Raw genomic sequence first — 342 nt, 5'->3', positions numbered from 1 at the left:
TTTTTTTTTTTTTTTTTTTTTTTTTTTTTTCTTTCTTTTCTGTATTTTGTCTCCTCTTGTTTTTTATACTTTTCTTTCTTTCCTCTGTTTCCTTGTTTTTTTATTCTTTTCTTTCTGTGTTTGTCTCCTTTTGTTTTTTATTCTGTCTCTTTCTTTTCTCTTTTTCTTCTGTCTCCTTTTATTCTTTCTCTGTTTTTCTGTCTCTTTCTTTTATCTATTTCGCTTCTCATTTTTTTTGTCTCCTCGTTCTGTCCTTTTCTCTCTTTCTTCTGTCTCTTTCTTCTCTCTCTTCTCTATGTCTCCCGCCTCTGTCTCCTTCTGTCTCACTATATATATATTTAT

Source organism: Eimeria mitis, genomic scaffold (genome assembly GCF_000499745.2).
Source record: "Eimeria mitis Houghton genomic scaffold, Emh_scaff185, whole genome shotgun sequence".
NCBI lineage: Eukaryota > Apicomplexa > Conoidasida > Eucoccidiorida > Eimeriidae > Eimeria > Eimeria mitis.
This window is presented reverse-complemented; position numbering follows the sequence as displayed.